General features: G+C 45.6%; 1 protein-coding gene across 11 annotated transcripts in view; it reads right to left on the minus strand.

Annotated features, from left to right (window-relative positions):
• HIC2 (HIC ZBTB transcriptional repressor 2) overlaps nucleotides 1–23,276 on the minus strand; it is a 144,804-nt gene that overhangs the window by 17,456 nt on the left and 104,072 nt on the right. For 3 of the 11 annotated variants that reach the window (XM_081842791.1, XM_081842792.1, XM_081842793.1), the window contains exon 3: nucleotides 6,111–6,232. The exons of 4 other annotated variants lie outside the window; for them this stretch is intronic. The gene's annotated coding sequence lies outside the window, so the exon portion shown is untranslated. Of the gene's footprint in view, nucleotides 1–4,261; nucleotides 4,619–6,110; nucleotides 6,259–23,276 lie in introns of those variants that run through there. 4 more of the 11 variants (XM_081842785.1, XM_081842788.1, XM_081842789.1 and 1 more) reach the window with 2 other exon arrangements.

Raw genomic sequence — 23,276 nt, forward strand, 5'->3', positions numbered from 1 at the left:
TATTAGGACCTACCTTATTTTTGTAATTGCAAGCTGTTTAAAACTTTTTAATAGTGTGTTTTATAGTTGTAACCTGCCCTGGGATCTTAAGGTGAAGGGCAGGTAATTGATAATAATTTTGCCCTTTTTATACATTTTCATAACAGTGCATACTTAACAGCCACTAATAAATGCAGGGTTGTCTCCAATTAAGTTCTACTAAAATAAAACCAACTGAATGAACCTAAGTTCCACACTCACCTTTGCTTTCAGCTCTCTAGGCACAGGTTTGGGCTTTCCAGGTTCACGTCCTAATGGTCCCCCCGCACCCCATCCAGTGCGTTTCCTGGGAAAGCCCCCATTTTACTGCTGAATCGGAGCTAACAGCAATCTGTGGAAAATGCTTTCTGCTCCTATTTATTGCTAAAATGCGGGTTTCCCCAGGGGAAAAGCACTGGGACCATAACAAAGGACAAACATACAAAACACACTTGGACACAGGCCTGGGAAGCCCAGACCTGTGGCACAAAAAGAAGGGAGGATAACGCCTTAGTCATGTCCATTAACGTCCATGGGCCTAATTCTGAGAAGAGCTGGTTGCAGCTCAGAGACTCTAATTTACAATGCTGGGGGGCAGTGGCAGACACGGTGGGCTATTCTCCTTAGGCCCTGCTTGGGGGCTTCCCAGAGGGTTCTGCTTCCACCGTGGGGAAGATGGGACTTTTCTTCTGATCCAGCAAGGTGACACTGTGTGATCTTGACACTCTTCAAAAGGTTCCTGGTGCCTCCTCTCCCAGGGCCCTGATCTGACAGCAAAGGCGAAGTAATTAACAGAACAGAGAAGCCAGCAGAAGCATCCATAGCCTTGCTGCTGACGTTGCTATAGCAAAGCAGAGTTTCTTCTGCAAGCACAGGCAAAATGCTGGACCTCAAGGCAGAGTCGGAGAATGCTCGTCTATTAAGATTACAGCAGAGCAGATAGAAGCCAGAGTTCGCGTAGAGTTAGAGACTGCGAGTTGGGAGGGGGCGCACATCAGCCAGGTGTTTTCAGTGCTGGGGCTGCACTCCAAAACGAGCTTTCTTCTTTTCAGAAAGTTCTCTCATGCTTCTCTATCACAGCACACAACCCTACTGCTGCACAACAAATCATGCAACACTCATAAAATCACCACCCACACACTTGCATGTACTCAAAAACAATCCCTCTCTCTCTAATGCAAACGCAGGTGGTGAGTGCCAAAATAGGGCCACTGAGAAGGGATGAGGCGACTTCCAAGGTTTGAAGATGTGCAAGAAAATAAAACAATCTCCAAAATTCAATTCAACGAGAACTTGACAGGTTGGAATGCTGAGTGTCAGAACAGAAACTAGGAGAGATGGAATGGATTCTCTTGGGAGAGGTCCAAGACTGGTTGGCTGCAACTCCCAACTGAACCATTCCTGCTCGGAGGTGAGGACACACTGCAAAATTTTGTTGCAGAACACATCTGACTATCCCTCTGCAAGCTAAAATTTCAGTGTTCGTTTACACTGGGGATGGGGAAACTTTGGCCAGAACTGGGGAAGGTGCAATAGCTCTGAGTTAGTGTCTGCTTTGCATACAGAAGGTCCAGGTTCCATCCTCAGCATCTGCAGGTAGGGCTGGGAGAGTGCCCTGTCTGAAACCCTGGAGAGTGGCTGTCAATCACTGTAGACAACAATGAGCTAGATGGACTCAGATCTAACTTGGAATAAGGCAGAGAAGAGTGACCAAGTTGACCCAGAGTGAAACCAAATCTTATGAGGAACGGTTGAGGTATGTTTTAACTTGGGGGAGGTGAGGTGATATGACAGCCATCTTCAAATATCTGAAGGGATGCCACATGGACAATGGAGCAAGCTTGTTTTCTGCTGCTCCAGAGGCAAGGACCTGAACCAATGGATTCAAATGACAAGAAAGGTATTCTGCCTAAAAATCAGGAACAACTTTCTGACAGTAAGAGCTCTTTGACACTGGAACAGACTACCTGTGAAGGCGATGGACTCTCCTTCATTGGAGGTTTTTAGACAGAAGTTGGGTGGCCACCTGTCAGGGGTTTTTTTTAGCTGTGATTCCTGCATCGCAGGAGGTTGGGGTTGTTGACCTGTAAGGGTCCCTTTCCAAAGCTACAATTCCATGATTCTGCATTCCAGGCACAAAAGTCGTCCCTCAATCTTTGCACAGCAAAACACCAAACAGCAACGCCGAAGCAACGCCACGCAGCATGCCCAGGGTGAGCGAAGCCCGACAGCAACCCTCATTTTCAGAAGCAGGGGAAGGCTGAAGTGGCCGCCTGCCATGCAATTTGCTGACTAAAGAAAAAAACACTGTGCCCACTATTTCTCTGCCAAATTGTTTTGGCTCCGCTTCCCGTTCCCTGCATCCTCTTCTCCCTCCTGGAAAAGGAGAGTCACGTTGCGCTTACAGTGGTGCCCAGAACATTACAAAGATCAAGGCAAGGAATATGTGCCCAGAAGAAGGGGAGGGGGAATAGAAAGGGAGTCTGATGCTTTGATGCCTGCAATGTTAAGCGGAATGCCTGTGCCCAACAACTGAAGCAAACCCTCCAAACGTGTCTGTTGTGCAGTCCCGTAGGGGAAAGGGGTGCAGCTCAGCGGCAGAGCATCTGCTGTGCATGCAGAAGGTGCTATGCTCAATCCTCAATGGCATGTCCAGCTGATGGAAGACCTCTGTCAGAAACCTTGGAGAGCCTTTGCTGGTCAATGTAGACTATTCTGAGATGGATGGACCAGTGTTCTCACTTGGTATAAGGCAGTCCTAGATGAAGATAAGAAGAGCCTGCTGGATCAGGCCAATGGCCCTTCTAGTCCAGCATCCTGTTCTCATAGTGGCCACCAGATGCCTGTGGGAAACCTCCAAGCAGGATCCAAGCACTCTCCCTTTCTGTGGTCTCCAGCCACTGGGATTCAGAAGCACAACTGCCTCCGACCATGGAGGCAGAGTATAACCATCATGGCTAAAGGTAAAGGGACCCCTGACCATTAGGTCCAGTCGTGGCCGACTCTGGGGTTGTGGCGCTCATCTTGCTTTATTAGCTGAGGGAGCCGGCGTACAGCTTCTGGGTCATGTGACCAGAATGACTAAGTCGCTTCTGGCAAACCAGAGCAGCGCACAGAAACACCATTTACCTTCCCGCTGGAGCAGTACCTATTTATCTACTTGCACTTTGACGTGCTTTCGAACTGCTAGGTTGGCAAGAGCAGGGACCGAGCAATGGGAGCTCACCCCGTCGCGGGGATTCGAACCGCCGACCTTCTGATCAGGAAGACCTAGGCTCTGTGGTTTAACCCACAGCACCTACCACGTCCCTACTATCATGGCTAGTGTCCATCAATAGCCCTCTCCTCCTCAAGCCAGTGGGTCCACCTAACCTGGCATCTCACCCTGGCCAACCAGATGCCCCCCCTGGAAGCCTGAAAGTAGGACATAAGCACAACAGTGCTCTCCCCACTTGCGATTCCCAGAAAATGACGTTCAGAGGCATAATGTGTAAAACTTAAGAGCTGAAGTATACGTCAGGCATATTTTAAAAACAACAACAACAACAGTTCTCTTTTTTTTCAGAAAAAGCAGCTGCGTAAGGCCTTGGATGATGGCTTGCAGGGAGGGCATTTTGCTTCTTAGCTCTTTTCTTCCTGCACCATTTCCCCGTCAACAATCCTCTATCCTTCTCCAAGCTGCTATTCCTGCCACCACCACCACTTCCCAGTTGCTGCCAAGAGGACCTTCAGAGTGCGAGTCTCTGCGGGAAGAGATAACTTTCTCTGTGCATTATGAATCCAACCCAGACTAGGGCCTCTATACCAATCTCCTTTTCTGCCAAAACAATTTTGGGAAAGATAGTGGCCCGTGTGCTTTTAAAAATGCACACTTAAAATTGACATGCAGTTTGGCCCTCTTGAATGATTAGGTCAGCTATCATTGTTAAACAGCCAGGAGGTCAACAGCTCCTTTCTTCTCGTGGAAGAAATTGCAACAGATTCTCTTCCACTGAGGATCCTTTTTGTGTGTGCTAAAAATGCAATGGGATTAAGAGACATGCTGGCCCAGTTTGCACATTGCAAAGCATAGTTAATGGTTTAGCCTGAACATGCTGATCTGGGCTGCTTTATTCTGAGTAGACCCATTGAAAATAATGAACATGGCTAAGGCCCACATCCAGATTTAAGACCTTTAGAGCCCCTATGCACTGAAAGGATTATAATGCTCCCTCAAGTAATTTGAAATAAAAACAATACTAACCCATAAAATAAAATTGTGTAGTGGAAGTCTAAAAATAGTTCTGATTTTCCCCATGAAAACTATTTTGATGCTTCCTTTTGAAATAACAAATGTCAAATCCTTAAAAATATATATTAAAAAAACCTTTCTTTCATGCCCGTGCTTTGCTGGTGCCCTGAGCACTTGCTTAATCTTGCTCATTGGGTAATCCAGTGCCGCTAAGGGCCTTTTTCATACCACCTTGAACAGTCATGGCTTCCTGCAAAAATTCTGGGAGCTGTAGTTTGCTAAGGGTGCCAAGAGTTGCTAGGAGATCCCTATTCCCCTCACAAAAGCTACAATTCTCACGAGTGGATTAATAATCCCATTCAATGGGAACTCTGTGAATTGTAGCTCTGTGAGGGAAATAGGGGTCTCCTAGCAACTCTCAGCATGTTTAACAAACTCCAGCTCCCAGAATTCTTTGGGAGGGGGAAGCCAAGACTATTTAAAGTGGCATCACAGCGCTTTCAATGTATGGTGTGAAGGTGGCCTAAGTTAGGCCCACTATTTTCAAATGGGTCTCTTCTGAGTAGAACTTGGTTGAATACCATTTGTGGTTGCTTTTGGGGGATTGCGGAAGAAGCACCAGGAGTGGATGAGCATGTGGAAGGACCGTGAGCTCAGTTCATACCCCCAAAACAAGTTCCTGAGCTAAGTAGGCACTGTGGACCTTAACATGTAAACACACACCTTAACCTGTTTTGCATCATGAGTAAAAACAAAGTAGATCCTGGAAGCTTGACATCCAATCACCCTCTGCTCTACAACAGAGGTGGGGAACCTCAGGCTCCGGGGGCCAAATGCAGCTCTCCAGGTCTCTCAACGTGGCCCTTGGAACCCTCTCCAGGCCACACCCCTCACTAGCTCTGCTTCACAGCCCCCTTGAGCTTTTGTGGGGTGAATGGAGTGTGCTCTTGGAACTGGCATTTTTTGCTTGTCTGGATGGGGGTTTTGAGCTCTAAGGCCAACTCTACGGCAAGTTTCTGCTCTATAACCAACCCTTAGCATTTGCTTTTAGCCTCTCTTCCATTTTATTTCTTAACTCCTTTTAGTGCTTCGTTTTGTTGTTTTAATTTATTGTTTTATCTCATTGTTTTATTGTTCTAACTCCCCTAAACTGTGAGACTGCATGAAGCTAGGCTGGTCTGAGCACTCTGGATGTGGGATAGAGAGGGGTGTGTTAGAGGGTGCAGAACAGTGTTTCTCAAACTTGGGATCCCCGGCTGCTGGTGGACTACAACTTCCATCATCCCTGACCATAGGTCCTGCTAGCTAGGGATGATGGGCGTGTAGTCCAACAGTAGTCGGGGACCCAAGTTTGAGAAACACTTGTGTAGAAACTACCCTCCTGCACAGAGGTAAAACAGATGCTCACTTTTGCCCTGGCCCCGTTCGCCACAGGCAATGTGGGCCTTGGAAGGCTGCTCAGAAGGGAACGCGCCCCCCTCAGGCTGGAAAAAAAAGGTTTCCCCATCCCACTCTGAACAGACGAACAGCAAGCCAACGAGACATGGAAGCGCTATGCAAATGGAACAAAGGAGCATCTCAATGGAAGGAGGCCCCGCGACACATGGGGAGCTCAGGGAAGGCAGACAGAAGCTCAACAAAGCCTTGAGATCTTTGCTCAGGTGAAGCAAAGGCATGCCAAGGGGAAAGAGAGGAAGAAGCAGGGCTAATTGGTGCAAAAGCTGCGTCAAAGAAGCGGGGTGTGGGGTGGAGGGAGAGAGAGAGAGGGAGGGAGAAAGAAGGAAGGCGGCCCCCTTGCTGCGTGAGTCAAGCCCCCGAGCATTTAAGAATAGCAGGCAAACCCTGCTTTGTTGCCGCTTACCATGCCAGGTACATTGGGCTAAAAGGCACCGCCTTCCAATGGTGCCCGTCGTGCCAGGTCCCTCCCAGGATGTTCCATTGAAATCACAACAGGCCATCAATAGAACGTAGCTGGTAGAGATGCTGAAGGAAGAACCAGCGGGGGATCACTGTTAAATGCAATTAAAAAATTGCAATCAAAATCGAAACGTCCATTAAAAAAAAAGTAAGAGAAGAAAAGAGAGAGACAGAGAGAAATAAAAGAAGACTGTCTAAGAAATCAGTCCAATATTGCTATAAGATCAGCAAAATAACCCATATTGAGTCTCAGGGAAGGAAAAAGATCTGGGAGGTGGAGCGAGGGGCAATTATCTACCTTACCAAACCTATTTCAATGTGGTCCTCGATGCAGCATATTCTCCAAGGGCTGCATTTTGAGGGGATTATAGGAATGTGCTGCTGAGGGAGAAGCTGTAGGCATGTGCTACCTTGGCGTATCACTGAAGGGGCTGTGGAACTTGGGTTTGTATGCACAAATCAGGATTTCGTGCCGCTGACGTTATGGTTCTCTCATACACTAAACAAGGCCTTGGATCGGCCATCATCCCCCAAAATCTTCTGCTTCAACTCCTCTGCCTCTCCCCTCTCCCCTACCCCAACACCAATTTATCTCCCCTTAGCCCTAATTCTGCAGACTTTTTCAGTTATAAGAGCAACATTCACCGTTTCAAGAGCTTCTTGCAAACATTTGCCATTTCTTGAGCTAACAAGGACTGAACTTAGGCCCAGAAAACTGGCACGGCCATCTGTACCAGCCTGGTGCCCCTTCCAGATGTTTGGGACCACAGCTGGCCATTATATTTAAATCTTCTGAAGGACATCGATTTTGCAAAAGCTGCTCTATGTTATTTTTAAATGAACCAAAGCGTGCCGATTCTCCCCTGCTTCTCACTCTCACACACATTTTGAACTCTCTCTGCCTAGTGATTTTGTACCGAATAATAATTCTGGGAGCAAGTCTCTTAAGGGTGCTGAAAGTTGTCAGCAGACCCCTATTCCCCACACAGAGCTGCAATTTCCAGAATTCCCAGTGAAGAGGGATTGATTGCTAAAAGAACTCTGGAAAATCTATCTCTGTGATGGGAGGAATGGTCTTCTAGCAACTCTCAGCAACCCTTAACAGACTACATCTCCCAGCATTCTTTGGGAGACGCCATGACTGTTTAAAGTGATACTGCTTTAAATGCATGGTGTCCCTAAGGCATTTTGCTACCCGAGAGAAAGGATTTCCCATCACTTATATGGAAGCTGACCTTACTGGTCCTTGTGGGTTTATAGGCCCAGCCACACTTACCTTATGCCCCACTTTTTCTAGGCATGGGTCCATGTTTTAAAACTCTGTCTGAGGTGTTCCCCACCCCACTTTCCTCAGGAAAACCTGCTCTTTAACGCTGAATTGGAACTAGGGCTTGGCAATATCTAGTTTTCAACATCGCTATATACCACCAGGTAAACATCACAATATACTGATATATTGTGATGTCTGAAATAAGGATGGAGCTATGTAGAGGCATTGTCTGGCTTCATGGTTTTTCCCACATTGCAATTTTTTGCACAGCACAGCGCACGCGTGCACACACACACACACCATGATTGGTGATAAATTGCCAGGTCAAAAATTATGAAACCGGTATCACAATATGAACTTCAAACTGGTTTTAGGATGATACACTGGAACAAATGGCAATTCGGGTTTTCTGGGGATTGCTATTTGCTCTGATTTAGCAGTAAAGAGCAGTTTTAGTAGTAAAGAACGTCTAATAAATTATACATATCACGTTTCTCCATCTACTACTATCTTTCAGAAAGTTATTTATTTCTTTGCTATGCATTTGGACACCTCTTAAGATTTCAGAAATTCGGCACAATGTTTCCTGAGAACAAGTCTATGTTTGGATGCAGCCGGATGCCATTTTGAATAAAGCTGGTGAATCTTTCAGAACTGCACTGATTTTAACCGCTGGTTTCAAAGCTGGGTTTTTTTGTTTTTTGTGGCTTCTTAGAATTCCCAAGCAACCCCGGGGACGAAGCTGCTAGTAATAGTTAGTGTGAATTATTAAATCCCAAGGAACAATACTCCCCATCCCCCATTTATGGCTCCCTGTCCCAGCTTCCAAAAATCTCATTAGCCACTGAAGACAGCACTAGAGAGAGAGGTTATAATGAACACCTTTGTAGCTAGCAAGGCACTGGATTAAGTGGGTGAAAAGCAGTGCTAATGTAAACGTGCCACAAGGCTCTCCAGACTTGGGTAACTTGCTAGACTCATAAAACCTGTACAGAGTCAACGGACGGTGTTTTTATTGGACTGTTTGTGCAACCATCACCCACTCGCCAAAACCAAACACCAGCAACATGCTCTCAGTAGGTCAGAGATTAAGAGAAATCCTGCTTGGAGACGTTCCTTCCCTTCCCAAAGAGTATCTGGCAAGAGAGAACCCCGAAAGCTGAAAAAAAGACCATCAGTTAAAAATAGGTACCAGATTTAGGGCAGGAGACGTATACTGGCTCAAGGGTTGGGGAAGATGTGTGCATTGCATAGTTCCCCACTAAGTTAAGCCATCCTTTGTTTTCAGTCTGCAGGCCACAACAGCATCATGCTTAACATCTGGGTATATATGCATGACATCACCTTGCCAACAAAGGTCCGTATAGTTGAAGCTATGGTTTTCCCAGTAGTGATGTATGGAAATGAGGGCTGGACCATAAAGAAGGCTGATCGCCGAAGAATTGATGCTTTTGAATTCTGGTGCTGGAGGAGACTCTTGAGAGTCCCATGGACTGCAAGAAGATCAAACCTCTCCATTCTGAAGGAAATCAGCTCTGAGTGCTCACTAGAAGGACAAATCCTGAAGCTGGGGCTCCAATACTTTGGCCACCTCCTGAGAAGAGAAGACTCCCTGGAAAAGACCCTGATGTTGGGAAAGATGGAGGGCACAAGGAGAAGGGGACGACAGAGGACAAGATGGTTGGACAGTGTTCTTGAAGCTGCCAGCATGAGTTTGACCAAACTGGGGGAGGCAGTGGAAGACAGGAGTGTCTGGCATGCTCTGGCCCATGGGGTCACGAAGAGTCGGACACGACTAAATGAATAAATAACAACATATATGCATGAATGGGCAGCATTTGCTGAAAGTATTCAGATATTACAGGGAAAGGGCTGTAGCTCAATGGTAAAGGCAGCTGCTTTACAAGCAGAATTCTGTTCCCAGGTTCAATCCCTAGCAACTCCAGATACGGTTGGGAGAGACCCTTGCTTGAAACCGTGGAACGGTCTGATTCCATATAAGCCAGCATCCTATATTATCTCTCTGCCACTGGAAGGATTTGGGTTTTCAAAAACAGCTGCATATTAAAAATGACGAGGTTAGTGCCAGGATTCCTAATTATACTTCTTAAAATTCTGGAGGAAGCCCAAGCATGATTAGCGTGAATACTCCTAAGGACAGAGTGTGTCTTCCTGGTAAGAGGGAACGGATTAGAAATGCGCTTCTGTTTAATGGCAATTAAACGCTTCTGTTTTGCAACCCAAGGAGAATCTAATCAGTAAATGAGATTTCCACCATGGTGCCTCCCTCCTTGAAATCCATGCTTGGTTTTCCAAGCTTTTCTGAGTTGCTTTTTAATATATCTGCAGTCCCGAAAGTGCATGCCAACCTTGTTGTGACTACCCCTTTCATTATCTGCTGCAAAAGCTGAACTACTTATGAAGCAGCCTGGAGATCATAGAATCATAGAGTTGGAAGAGACCACAAGGGCCATCGAGTCCAACCCCCTGCCAAGCAGGAAACACGATCTACTAGAGAGACTCCTGCACTGCAGGGGCTTGGCCTAGATCAGTGTTTCCCAACCTTTGGCCTCCAGCTGTTTTTGGACTACAACTCCCATCATCCCTAGCTAGCAAGACCCAGTGGTCAGGGATGATGGGAATTGTAGTCCCTAAACAGCTGGAGACCAAAGGTTGGGAAACACTGGCCTAGATGACCATCAGGGTCTCTTTCAACTCTATGATTCTATGAAAGCAAAACTACATTTCCTTGCAGCTTCATTCTACAAGGAAGGACTTGAGCATCTCTGACAACATAATCTCCTCCTTGTCCTCCTCTCTATCTGGGACCTTCAGCATAAGAACATAAAATGAGCGCTGCTGGATGAGGCAAATGGCCCATCTAAATCCAGCCTTCTGGTCACACAGTGACCAACCAGATGCTTATGGGAAGCCCACAAAGCAGGATATGAGCGCAGCAACACTCTTGCCCCTGCTGTTTTCCAGCAACTGGCATTCAGAAGCACTCCTGTCTCCGACAGAGGAGGTAGGACAAACCCACTGGTGAGCAACTATTGATGAGCTTATCTCCAATGAGGTTGTCTAACCCTCTTGATTAATTGGTTAAGGAGTACAACAAGGCTGTTCAGTGGTACCTCGGGTTACAGATGCTTCAGGTTACAGACTCCGCTAACTCAGAAATAGTACCTTGGGTTAAGAACTTTGCTTCAGGATGAGAACAGAAATCGTGCAGCAGCAGTGAGGCAGCAGTGGGAGGCCTCATTAGCTAAAGTGCTGCTTCAGGTTAAGAACAGACTTCCGGAACGAATTAAATTCTTAACCCGAGGTACCACTGTATATTGTCTCCTTGCTTATTTAACTTACATGCAGAATTCATCAGGTGAAAGGCTGCACTGGATGAATCCCAAGCCGGAATTAAGATCGCCGGAAGAAATATCAACTACCTCAGATATGCAGATGACACAACCTTGATGGCAGAGAGTGAGGAGGAATTAAAGAACCTCTTAATGAGGGTGAAAGAGGAGAGCACAAAACATGGTCTGAAGCTCAACATCAAAAAAACTAGGATCATGACCACTGGGCCCATCACCTTCTGGCAAATAGAAGGGGAAAAAATGGAGGCAGTGAGAGGTTTTACTTTCTTGGGCTCCATGGTCACTGCAGATGGTGACAGCAGCCACGAAATTAAGAGATGCCTGCTTCTTGGGAGAAAAGTAATGACAAACCTAGACAGCATCTTAAAAAGCAGAGATATCACCTTGCCAACAAAGGTACGTATAGTTAAAGCCATGGTTTTCCCAGTAGTGATGTATGGAAGTGAGAGCTGGACCATAAAGAAGGCTGATCACCGAAGAATGGATGCTTTTGAATTATGGTGTTGGAGGAGACTCTTTAGAGTCCCATGGACTACAAGAAGATCAAACCCATCCATTCTGAAGGAAATCAGTCCCGAGTGCTCGCTGGAAGGACAGATCCTAAAGCTGAGGCTGCAATACTTTGGCCACCTCATGAGAAGACAAGACTCCCTGGAAAAGACCCTGATGTTGGGAAAGATTGAGGGCACAAGGAGAAGGGGGCGACAGAGGATGAGATGGTTGGACAGTGTTCTCGAAGCTACCAACATGAGTTTGACCAAACTGTGGGAAGCAGTGGAAGACAGGAGTGCCTGGCGTGCTCTGGTCCAGGGGGTCACAAAGAGTTGGACACAACTAAACAACAACAACCCTCTTGGTATAGCCATCCAAGTTGATGTCTCTTTTGGTTGCAGATTCCATATTTTAACTGTGCACCAAGAAACACTTTCTTTATCCGCATCTCCAAAAAAGATACCTTTGACACAACCTGGTCTTCCTTTTTCTCTTTGTTGTCAAGCCAACAAACCACCAAAAAGCAAACAAAGAGAAAAGGGGGTTGATGTGGTATATGTTGTGCCAGGACAATTAAGATTTACGTACTTGTGGAAACATTCTCAACCACACAAACACATATATGAAAACATGAAATATAAATGCAACTTTATAATGTCATGTATCCATATACAAAAGTCAACTATGGCTTAAAGAACATTATGTACACAGTAGGTGTCCATGGTTACTATTATAATTTAAGCAAAATGTCAAATTGTATGAGTGAAGATAAAATGTAAGGTTGTAGATCGTCTCGGAATCTTACATTCCAATAATTAACCTCATTTTGCAATCAATCTGTTTGGTGCACAGCCTTCAATCTATCTGTTATAATATGAAGGCTTTGTCAACAGTGCTATAAGCCCATGAGTTTTCATTGCAAGATGGCAACTGGTGTATCAGAGTTCTTTTTTCTTGCTATGACTGGTCTGGTTGCAGACCAGCCTATTGCAAATTCCAAATCTTTTCCCTGTGTACTATGCCTGTCAGATATTCCCCCCCCCTCTCTCTCTAACACACACACACACACACACTGCCCTGAGCTGCCTGGTAGTAGTTGTTGTTTTTAGAAACCAAGTAAAATTGTGTTTCTTAAACGGGTAGCATAATTTGTGAGTTTGGACACATCATGCCAAAAATTGGGTGAAGTCAAATTGTCACGTTTTGGTCTTTCATCTTGATTCAATGAAGAGTGTTGCTCCCACCTCAGGGATTCTCGCGCCAGGTTTGACAACAATATTTCGTAAGGTGTTCGAATGTACAGATAACCAACGGCCAGATTGACAGAGAAACCACTTTCCAAAATATATAGTAGACATTGCCCTTCATCATTATGAATTCAAGGACCGTTTTCAACCATTAAAACACCAATTAAATTTGGATAAAATTGGGAGGAGTTCAGCAGAAGTAGATTTCGTTAAGCACCACCCCCAAACTTCCTCACCCTCCCAATTCGAGCTCTGGTGACTTGGTACGTCAAAGACGCAAGCTTCATCAAAAGCCATGTTCTCTTTAAGTCATTTTCTGGATCTATTTTTACACGTGTTTTCAAAACCCAAGGAGAGAAATGGAATATCCAAAGAGGAACTACAGGTTCTCTCTTCAGACCTTTGAAAAACAACAGCACACCACAATATTCAAAACACCCAGTGGGTCTTATTTCAACATTCACACCATTGCTCAACTTAAAAATATAAAAAGGTCTGAGCACTGCATTTCAGAAAGGGGTGGTAGCAGTTTCTGGTTAGTAAAAAAACACACAAAAACTACCTTGGAGGACATAATTTTTTTTAAAAAAAGTTATGTCATGGCATTTTGCGAACTCTTCTCTTAAAACATGTTGGGATGCTTCCCTATTTAATTCTCCCGCTAAGACCCAAACACAAACTAAAAACTAAGAAAACCAGCTGCTTCAGAATGGCTCCATACAGCTACTGTGACTTCACATAAGCAAGCCACAAATGCATACAGTGGTAACTCTGAAGTCGAACAGAATCCATTCCGGAAGTCCATCTGACTTCCAAAACGTTCAGAAACCAAGGTGCGGCATCCGATTGGCTGCAGGAAGCTCCTGCAGCCAATCGGAAGCTGGAGAAGTCGTGTCGGACGTTCGGGTTCCAAAGAACGTTCGCAAACTGGGACAGCCACTTCCGGTTTCTGACCGTCGGGGAGCCTAAATGTACGACTCCCAAGGCGTTTGACAAACCAAGGTACAACTGAAATGGCTAAAAATATTTGGCTTCAGATCTTTGCCAAACGGGCAGAGGTTGGGGAGGAGGAGCCAGAAGCACAGCCCTCTTCCCCCTGGAGGCTGTAAGCCCTAGGAAGGGATGAGCCACGCAGGAGTGGGATTGGGGCCAGGAGACTTGCCCTGCACCAGGAGGGCTGCCATGTTTGGATCTGATCCTGGAATCAATGAAGAAAGCAACAGGGATGGGCTGGTGGCAGCTGGATCATAGAGAGTTCGGTGCAAGCGACTTCCTCTGACAAAGGGTGGCAGTCTCTGTCTTCAGATGGGCTCCAGCCAGCGCTGGATTTACGTATAAAAGCTAAACAAGCTATAGGGTAAGGTTACAAGACGTCCCCGTTTCCCAGGGACAGTCCCCGGATTTACAAATCAGTCCCCGTACAAAATCCATTGAAGTTGAAAAGTGTTCCCGGATTCATTGGAAAATATATGGTAACCTTAGCTTAGGGCCCCACTCTCTTGGGCCCCCCCAAAAATATTAAAGGAAAAAAACCCTGGATGTACATTTCCAAAATATAAGACAAAAAAACAAATAAAATAAAACCTACATACAGCAACAGTGTTTTGTGTAGGCTCCTATGGGCCCTGCCTGCTAGCCTGCTCCCTAAAATATCACTGGTTTGCTCATTTCTATATACAGTGGTATCTTGGTTCTCAAACTTAATCCGTTCCGGAAGTCTGTTCCAAAACCAAAGCATTCCAAAACCAAGGCGCGCTTTCCCATAGGAAGTAATGCAAAACGGATTATTCCGTCCCAGACTTTTGAAAACAACCCCTAAAACAGCAATCTAATTTCACTATTAATATACTTCTCCTTAATTGTATTTCAGTTCAACAATTACTTTGATAAAATACGTATTTTGTTATGTGCAAATGGCTTTAGATACCTCTTGGGTCCATAAATTACCATATAGCATATATTCAACACAAAAAACAGCCACAATTTGCTGATGACAAAGAACAGATGGACATATAAAGGACCGCATTACCTTCAGTAGCTTATGGCATGGGTAGGCAAACTAAGGCCTGGGGGCTGGATCCGGCCCAATCGCCTTCTAAATCTGGCCCACGGACAGTCCGGGAATCACTGTGTTTTTACATGAGTAGAATGTGTCCTTTTATTTAAAATGCATCTCTGGGTTATTTGTGGGGCCTGTCTGGTGTTTTTACCTGAGTAGAATGTGTGCTTTTATTTAAAATGCATCTATGGGTTATTTGTGGGGCATAGGAATTTGTTAATTTCCCCCCCCAAAAAATATAGTCCGGCCCCCCATAATGTGTGAGGGACAGTGGACCGGGCCCCCTGCTGAAAAAGTTTGCTGGCCCTAGGGCCTCATCAAACCTAAATCCTGCCCTGGCTCCAGCCCATTGAGAGCCTTGGCGAGCCAAACCAACTGGCCTGGACCTCTTTCCCTGTACAGTGGTACCTCAGGTTACATATGCTTCAGGTTACATGCGCTTCAGGTTACAGACTCCGCTAACCCAGAAATAGTGCTTCAGGTTAAGAACTTTGCTTCAGGATAAGAACAGAAATCGGGCTCTGGCGGTGCGGCGGCAGCAGGAGGCTCCATTAGCTAAAGTGGTGCTTCAGGTTAAGAACAGTTTCAGGTTAAGAACGGACCTCCGGAACGAATTAAGTACTTAACCCGAGGTACCACTGTACTGCCTTGAGTTCCTAAGCAGAAGTGGCTGTTGACGGTCTGGACTGCAAGCCCTGATGGTTGGGGAGGTTTCTCTGAGTGGTCCTGGTCCAACAAGCTCTGACACAGTGGTCTCACTTATCTTTCCCAGCCTGCTCCCATCCCTGAACCCTCAACCGGCTGACCCTGTAGCCTCCGGTTTGGGCCTGCTAGATTCAGGGGGTCATGACTAGGGATAATGAGAGAATTCGGTTCTTTCACAGGCCAAAAGATGTAAAAAGCATACTTGGTATTCAAAGATCAGACCACAAAAGAAAGAAAGAAAACAACTGTTAGAATAAACTCTCGTTTTCCATCGCAAGGAGGGAAGAGGTATTACCGAAATATAGGCAGCTTTTTAGATAAGAGGTCGCAGGTTTTGATAAAAAGTCCCAGCCCCAGTTGGGATGGTATCAGATCCAGCTATTTAATTAACCTCTCTTAAAAACAGGAGCGTATTTTGCTACAGGAAGCAGAGGAAAGCAAATAAGGAGAGGGAAATAAAAGAACTCAAGGGAGACCTTTCATTATACCACAAAGTTTTCCCAGCTCTGATATGTATTATTCACTGATTCCATCCTGCCGCTTTGTTTAAACCAAGTGCAATCTCAGGAAACCCAGCTTAAAAAGGCTTAGCAAACATTGTGCCCCCCTCAAAAAAGAAGTAGTTATAATTACACTGAAATAATTAGAATATTCACAAAAACCTCTCACTGAATACAACTCAGCATGTGGCAGTGGAGGATAAAGTATTCACAAAGTTTTCAATCTTGCGCAGAGATATCAAAGCACCTTTACTACGAAATCGCTAAATGTTTCTTACAGGACTTGCGCAACAGGAGGCAACGTTTGGATCTGAATACACAAGATGCCTCTTTGAAAAGCGTTTACACACACACACACACAGAGAGAGAGAGAGAGAGAGAGAGAGAGAGACAGAGAGAGAGAGAGACTCGAAAATACTTTAAGAAGTGGGAAAATAGAGCTTTTTTTTAAAAGCACAACTGAATCCTGTTTCTCAACTTGTCAAGAGTTTGTAAATTCAGAAATTAAGAAGTTCCAGAAGTTAGCACACCCCTTAAGAGAGGGCAACATAAGGTTCTTATAGAAAGCGCCAAATCATGTGTAACACACAATACGGTCTTTTTTTTAAAAGCTAAGCAATTGCAGGAATATGAAGAATCGGCTCAAGGCAGGAGCCTTATGGGAAAGCTGTTTTAAGGTATCTATTTTGAGCTTGTTCTCCCCACACCAAGCCCCAATGCAATTAAGAGACCTGGAAGAGGGATCATTTTGATAGAGACAATAACACAGGAGGAAAGGATTAAAAACACCCACCACCCTAATCCCCATCCCACAGCTGTTTCTAAGCTTACACACATACACCCTTCATGGATCTTATAGGTCAGGCATTATCTTACTCCAAGTGAACATTTTCATCAATTAGAGCTTGGCATCTGCCGCAAGGTAAAGAAGATATGCAAGTTAGTTACCCACACCTAAGATAAAAGGCTGTGTAAATGAGCCTCGTTAACCATGGTCAATCTTAACCACGGTTTAGGGCAGGGATAGCCGAAGTGGTACCTTCTGAGTATTGTGCACTATGACTCCCAAGAAATCTGAAGTCAATGGATAGGGATGATGTGAGCTGTAGTTCCAACAGTTGACTACCCCTGGTTTATGGAAACAGGCCAGCTTCAGAATATCATGGTTTTCTGAACCATGGTTTTCTCATTTCGCTAAACCAGGGTGAGAAACCTGTGGCCCTCCAGATGCAATTCGTGTGGTTCTTGGGAAACATCTCTGGACCCAGGAGATGGGATGACTTGGTGCGGACACAACGCTGTAAGGTCTTACGAGGCTTGGGACCCCAATACCTCATAGTCTGCCTCTGCCCATATAAGCTGCCCCCTTGCAAGCAACACCTGAGGCCTTTCTTTGTGTGTCCCTTCCTCCAGGGGTCTGGAGGGTGGCAACACAAGACGGGTCCTTTTGCGTGGTGACTCCCCACTTGTGGAATGCTCTCCCGTACGGAGGCTCGCCTCGCACCATCATTACATAGCGTTAGGCATGAGGCAAAAACATTTCTTTTTCATTGGGTTTTTTGGCTTTTGAGTGGGTGGAACGTTTTAGCCCTGCCCATCAAAAATAGGAATGTGTTTTTAGATTTTTCTATGCTTTGTTCTGTGCTAGTTTTAATGTATGTGTTCACTTCTTCTGAGTTAACCTTGGGTTTTAAAAATAAACGACTGATAAATTTGACGAACAAACTAGGGTTTTAGTGTTACATCTGGTGTGGTGAACCACACTAGATTGCAACTCCCATCAAGGGGACATGTGCCTGGGGATGTTGATAATAGAAGACCACTGGGCCCACAGAATCACCTACAAAACGCAGCTCAGATTGACCTCAACAAAGCACAAGTTACCGTATTTTTCGCCCTATAGGGCGCACCGGCCCATAGGGCGCACTTATTTTTTTGGGGGGGGGAGAGATAAAGAAAAAAAATTATTCCCCCCCCCCAAGCTCGCCGGGCTGGGGGCAGGGGAGGCCCGAGCTTCCCCCAACCCCAACCCCAAGAACGGGTCCGGGAACGATGGCGAGGGTTCAAAGGGGGGGGGGTTCACAGAAAAGATCAACATAAAAACAATATATATAATCAAAATTAAAAAAAAAAACCCAGTAACACCCCCCCCAAAAGAGAGCCACATTTTTAAAAGGGCACAGGACAGTTTTACTGATTTTTATCTCCCATTTCCCCAACATTTATTGTCTTTGTGCTGCATTTTTGCACGTTGCTTAGCTATCTTGAAACATTAAGCAATTTAAAAGCATTTCTAGATAAAATAAATATTCAGTCATGCACGGAAGCGTTCTGCAACCTCGACAGATACGGTTGGACTACAACTCCCATCATCCCTGACCACTGGGAATAGCTGGCTATGAATGATGGGAGTTGTAGTCCAACACTATCTGGGTACTCAAGATGGACGAATGTTGCTGTAACACGGTGACTTGAAATGGCATTGAGGGCAAGATTTGAGGCTGTAGCAGCTGCTACAGAATTTTGTCAAAAGGGGATTTACACCCCCCCCCACGGTTGTGCCATTTTCAGGGTTGCTGCTGGCAGGCCAAACTGGTTTGGCCGCTGTGACAAAGTAGGAACAAGCTTACAGATGGCATTTAAGTTTCTATGAAGGTATTTAGGAGTTGACTTTTGGGGGCTTTTCAGTCCCGTGATCACAGTAAACACACCGGTTAAGCTGACTACATCAAAACTGATTCGTTATCCCATTGTAGGCTTACAAAAATAAAATAAAAAAACCCAACAGCTCTAGACTCTCAAGAATGTGCCAAAAGATGACAACACTATTAAAGCAAATAGAAACTGCAACTGATCTCCATTACGTCTGGGTAGGGTAGGGCAGGAGTGTAGGCGAAACACAATAAAAATCAAAGGGTTGTAAGAATATAAAGAAGTTTGTAATTGCACGAGGAGTGGTATGCTAAAAATGAAATGTTAGTGCTTACAGGAAATAAAAGTGTATGCGATATACTTGGTGTGATACTACTTTGTTGTATATTATAGGACATTACTATCAAGTTCTGTGTAGGATTGGTGTGTACATGTGTGTATATACAGAGGACCCCTGGACGGTTAAGTTCAGTCAAAGGCGACTATTGGGTTGTGGCGCTCATCTTGCTTTCAGGCCAAGGGAGCCGGCGTTTGTCCACAGACAGCTTTCCAGGTCATGTGGCCAGCAGGACTAAACAGCTTCTGGTGCAACAGAACACCATGACGGAAACCAGAGCGCACAGAAACGCCGTTTACCTTCCCGCCGCAGTGGTACCTATTTATCTACTTGTACTGGCATGTTTTCGAACTGCTAGGTTGGCAGGAGCCGAGTCAGAGCAACAGGAGCTCACTCCGTCACGGGGATTCGAACCACCAACCTTCTGATCAGCAAGCCCAAGAGGTTCAGTGGTTTAGACCACGGTGCCACCCGTGTCTCCATATATACAGAATCACAGAGTATATGCAGAATCATGGAGTTGGAAGGGACCACAAGGTCCAGCCACTGAAAGGCAGGAATCACACCTAAAGAATCCCTGACAGGTGCCATTCAACCAAAAACCTCCAATGAAGGAAATCAATGTGTGTGTGTGTGTGTGTGTGTGTGTGTGTGTGTGTGTGTACAGTGGTACCTCGGGTTAAGAACTTAATTCGTTCCGGAGGTCCGTTCTTAACCTGAAACTGTTCTTAACCTGAAGCACCACTTTAGCTGGGCCTCCCGCTGCCGCCGCACCGCCAGAGCACGATATCTGTTCTCATCCTGAAGCAAAGTTCTTAACCCGAAGCACTATTTCTGGGTTAGCAGAGTCTGTAACCTGAAGTGTCTGTAACCTGAAGCGTATGTAACCTGAGGTACCACTGTATATATATATATATACATACACAGAAGCACATGCACTTATTTATCAGATTTCTCCCCAACCTTTCCCATAATGATCCAGAGCAGATCACAACAATTTAGCATACAGTTATAAAATAAGCAAAACAGCAGCAACCATAAAAAAAGGTTATCACCACAGCAGGTGCGCAACAAAGCATTTCCTGGAGCTGAAGTCATAGCTGCCTGCTATCGTTTTCCACTAAAAAGTGGAGAATAAATCTGACAAGTGGCATTAATGTACAATAACATGAGAACAGCATACAGTGGTGCGTCGCAAGACGAAATTAATCTGTTCCGCGAGTCTCTTCGTCTAGCGGTTTTTTCGTCTTGCAAAGCAAGCCCATTGGCGGCTTAGCGGATTAGCGCTATTAGCGGCTTTTGTCTTGCGAAGCAAGCCCATAGGAAATTCGTTTTGCGAAGCACCTCCAAAACGGAAAACCCTTTCGTCTAGCGGGTTTTCCGTCTTGCGAGGCATTCGTCTTGCGGGGCACCACTGTACTGGATTAGGCCAATGGTCCGTTTAGTCCAGCATCCTGTTCTCACAGTGGCAACCAGATATGCTTCGGAAGCCTGAAAGCAGGACCTAAATACTTATCTAGTCCTGCGGTTTCCAGTAAATGTGATTCAGAAGTATCTAGTCCAATTTCCTGTTCCTGCAGGGGCCAACCAGATGTTTAGGGAGCCTCCGAAAGCAGAATCCGAACGCAACTGCACTGCCCCCACTTCCACTTCCCATCAACTGGCCTTCAGAGGCATACTGCCTGCAGCAGTGAAAGCAGAACGTTATAATCTGAACCTGTTTTAACGCCAGAGATGTTCTACGGCTACAGGAGAGACACCAAATTATTTCCTGACCGCCCCACGCCCTGCTGGGAGTTGCAGTTTGGAGTTGTCTTGAAGGAAGGAAGCAGCTCTGCGCTGGGTCAAACACCATTTTGAGAATTTCTGGTGTCGAAATTCACGGCACGGATAAATCAGAGGTGCCCAACTTTTCCACTGAGGAACCAGAGCTGGGCTATAATCACTCAGGGGGGAAAATGGCCAAGAAACTCTCTGGGAACCTTTCATCCCTTCTTGAGGCGCTCCCCAAACTATTACCACTGCTGCTATTATTCTCAATAAAGTGGTTTGGTAGCTACCAGCCAATCCTCACCTCCGAAACTCCCAAGCCCAGCTTCTTCACCTGGCAAATGGGAAAACCGGGGGGGGGGGGGGGCTGCTTTTTGGTCAGCCCTATGAGAAGCAGAAATATCAACAACCTCAGATATGCAGATGACACAACCTTGATGGCAGAAAGTGAGGAGGAATTAAAGAACCTTTTATTGAGGGTGAAAGAGGAGAGCGCAAAATATGGTCTGAAGCTCAACATCAAAAAAACGAAGATCATGGCCACTGGGCCCATCACCTCCTGGCAAATAGAAGGGGAAGAAATGGAGGCAGTGAGAGATTTACTTTCTTGGGCTCCATGATCACTGCAGATGGTGACAGCAGCCACGAAATTAAGAGATGCCTGCTTCTTGGGAGAAAAGCAATGACAAATGTAGGCAGCATCTTAAAAAGTAGAGACATCACCTTGCCAACAAAGGTCCATATAGTTAAAGCTATGGTTTTCCCAGTAGTGATGTATGGAAGTGAGAGCTGGACCACAAAGAAGGCTGATCGCCAAAGAATTGATGCTTTTGAATTCTGGTGCTGGAGGAGACTCTTGAGAGTCCCGTGGACTGCAAGAAGATTAAACCTCTCCATTCTGAAGGAAATCAGCCCTGAGTGCTCCCTGGAAGGACAGATACTGAAGCTGAGACTCCAATACTCATAAGAAGAGAAGACTCCCTGGAAAAGACCCTGATGTTGGGAAAGATGGAGGGCACAAGGAGAAGGGGACGACAGAGGGTGAGATGGTTAGACAGTGTTCTCGAAGCTGCCAGCATGAGTTTGACCAAACTGGGGGAGGCAGTGGAAGACAGGAGTGCCTGGCGTGCTGCGGTCCAGGGGGTCACGAAGAGTCGGACACGACTAAACAACAACGAGAAGCAGAAAGGAAGGGCAGGAGAAACACACAAGGGGCAAAAGGGAGCAACTCCTTTACGCTTCCCCCAATCAAATTCCTTGGTTCCCAAGGCATCCAGCAGCCACAACCCAACAGGTGCTGCCCCTTGAAATATACTCAGAGGCACAATTGCACCCTGTGGCCTCCGTAGGAAGGATTAGGTTAGGACCCTGGCACACCAGCTGTAGGCTCACCCCACAGGGGTATCTGATAACTGCCCTCAAAAGGGAAGTTATTTTCAAAAGCCTACACTGGCCTGAGGCTTTGGAAATGTTTTAGGCAGAGAACATTTGTGCTCCAGCAGCCTCTCTCTTTCTCTCTCACACACCAACACAGCCATGAAGAAGCAAATGTTGGGACCTGACATGCTGTCTCCGTGGGAGCCGACTGTGGGGTGTGATAAGAAAAGAAAGGATTTAATGCAGAAAGCTATCTAAGGCCATTGCTTGCAATGCACCAGCCTGGTTTAATAAAGTTCCCTGAATTAGTTTTTTTTAAAAAAAATAAAAATATCTGAACTACCCCTTGGAAGCAGTTCCCGTAATTGCTGGGTGAACGACATGTGAATTAAGTTCATTCTGGGGTATTTTTCAGTTCATCTTCTAACTTCTTACATTTTAAAAAAATTTAAACTCTTTGGGTCTTGAAGCTTAGCCATCTTAATTGCAGGGGGATCAAAACCATTCACAAACCCGTGTTTGCGTGTTTTGATGTCTTCTTTATGTGTATTTTATACTTCAGCACAGTGTGCATGTAACGTTTGGAAAAGTGCTGGAAAAAGGAGTGCTGAGCGTCATTTGGATAAACGTGAACTGAACGTAAACCAAGCGTGTCTGTCGAACTGGAATCAGATCCTTTTGGGACATACTGAACTGGAATGAGATTCTTTTTAAAAACGAACTTTCTAAGCCCTGCCAAAGACAAAACAAGAGTTCTTTACAAGAGTTCACTAGGACAAAAAGGAGGGGGCCTGCATTCACATAACCATTTATTCCATTTCCCCCAACATTTCCTTAATGGTTAATTTCCACATTACATTTGAGCTCTCACACGACCTAGAAGCCACTTCTGGAAAACTAATGAAACATAGCCCATGTTTGATGCTCAATGTTATTTGATTCCAGGAAAAAATTCTGTTCCCCCTCAACCCAGAAAATGGTGAAAGTAACCGACAAACATTGGGGTGGTACAGTTCTTTCCTGTGGTTTTCAATGGGGGGGGGGAGAATCATGCGTGGAAAGAGGGGGCGAGAAGCAACATCACCCAGTGACGTTGTTGTGTTATGCCGCGTCCACCAGTGTGCAAGAAATTTAGAATGACATGCCAGTATAGCGGTCAAAAAGCCTTTTCCATCACAACAACAGGAACCGCACTGCGTAGGGATCATTAAAAAGAGAGACATAAGCACTAGAATCACGATAAAAAAACCTAGTGCAATATTCCCCACCTCTGAAGGTACCCAAGAGAGAAATGGAAACCTTGGGAGTTGAGTAGCAGTTTTCCCAG

The sequence above is a fragment of the Podarcis erhardii genome (genome assembly GCF_964252035.2).
Source record: "Podarcis erhardii genome assembly, chromosome: 15".
NCBI classification, from domain to species: Eukaryota; Metazoa; Chordata; class Lepidosauria; order Squamata; family Lacertidae; genus Podarcis; species Podarcis erhardii.